At 38.6% G+C, this 1,374-nt stretch overlaps 1 protein-coding gene across 2 annotated transcripts in view; it reads right to left on the bottom strand.

Annotated features, from left to right (window-relative positions):
* Nucleotides 1-1,191, bottom strand: part of LOC107097888 (F-box only protein 2-like) — an 11,503-nt gene extending 10,312 nt beyond the window's left edge. The window contains exon 1 of one of the 2 annotated variants that reach the window (XM_015395227.1): nucleotides 1,078-1,191. The gene's annotated coding sequence lies outside the window, so the exon portion shown is untranslated. Of the gene's footprint in view, nucleotides 1-90; nucleotides 110-1,077 lie in introns of those variants that run through there. The other variant, XM_015395228.1, reaches the window with a different exon arrangement.
* Nucleotides 1,192-1,374: the final 183 nt, after the last annotated feature.

Raw genomic sequence — 1,374 nt, 5'->3', positions numbered from 1 at the left:
TTAAATATTGAATCTTAATGTTAAATGTCATATGTTCTTTGTACTGTATTTAATATTGACCACTTATTGTTACCAGTCTATCACTGTTACCTGTCATGTCCCGCACTTTATGTCAGTCTGTAAAATGTCAGTCTTGTATATGTCTTGTCCTGGCATGGTATAGAGAGAAAACGTAATTTCATTTCCCTTGTATGTCTTGTTCATATGAAGAAAGTGAGAATAAAAACTGACTTGACTTGACTTGCTTGGAAAAAATCTTTCATTCCTTTTGAGACAGCATGAAAAGTACAAAACATAGAGAGGAAAACAACAAGAAAAGGGACAAGAAGAGAGGAACAAAACCTAGAACAAATAATGGATGTCTATTCTATTAAAATCTCTATCTGTGTAATGGGTCTGTTTTATGTACTGTCTTCTCAATTCAGAGGGCCCCCTGTCCGTCTTTGCCTAGGGCCCCAAATTTCTTAAATCCGCCCCTGGATGCAGTAAAGGTATTTCAGTCAGCTAGGCTGTAATAAGGAACTAAAATTGGTCTCCTGCAAAATATCAGCAAATAACAGTTTGGTTTTAACCTAGACTGATTAACATGAACTCATATAATCTGGTGCTTGAACAGATTCCAAAAACGAATATCTGGTATGCTGACTTACTGCACAGCAGACAGGGCAAAAGCCAAGCTATTTAGTTTCTGAATAGGAGGTATCACATAGGATAACCCAGTATTTAGACGGACCGCTCTCAGTCGGACAAACAGCTGAGGGTTGACTGAGCTTTTCATCTATTACCAGCACCATCAAATGTTCCAACGATTGAAAAACCTTTCATACAAATTTCTCCAAATGTCCCCCTATAGAATATAACTGTTCTGCAGTCCTGTCAATAGTGCATGGTTTATTGAAGCTTGATTTGAACTAGTCCATTTACTTTGTTTTATCATCCACATCAAGGACATAAGGAAAATGCTGACTCATCTACCACTTACTAGGGTCAAGAAAAGAAGGCAGTCTATTAACACACATCAAGAAATAATAAGCTTTACATTGTTTAATAGGTTAAACTACTAGGTGTGTTACTTACAGTCAGAAAACGAATAACCTTCTGTTTCCTTTGGCTCCCTCTCTTGTCATCTGCAAAGCAGCTCCCTCAGCAGAGAGGCTTTTATAGGCTGCAGATCAGTACACAGGGAGAGGGAGTTGCAACAGAGCCAGCAATCAGGAACTGCGGGTCTGTCCAGAGCATCAGCAGGTTGCCACATGCATGAACTCAGCACAAATGCAGACATGAGCACAGCAGCTTCAAGTAAAAAACAAACAAAAAAAACACTACCTTACCGTAAATCTTTTAATATAGGACGGGGCCTTTATTTCACTCATA

This window comes from Cyprinodon variegatus, unplaced genomic scaffold, assembly GCF_000732505.1.
Source record: "Cyprinodon variegatus isolate N-32 unplaced genomic scaffold, C_variegatus-1.0 Scaffold731, whole genome shotgun sequence".
NCBI classification, from domain to species: Eukaryota; Metazoa; Chordata; class Actinopteri; order Cyprinodontiformes; family Cyprinodontidae; genus Cyprinodon; species Cyprinodon variegatus.
This window is presented reverse-complemented; position numbering and strand designations above follow the sequence as displayed.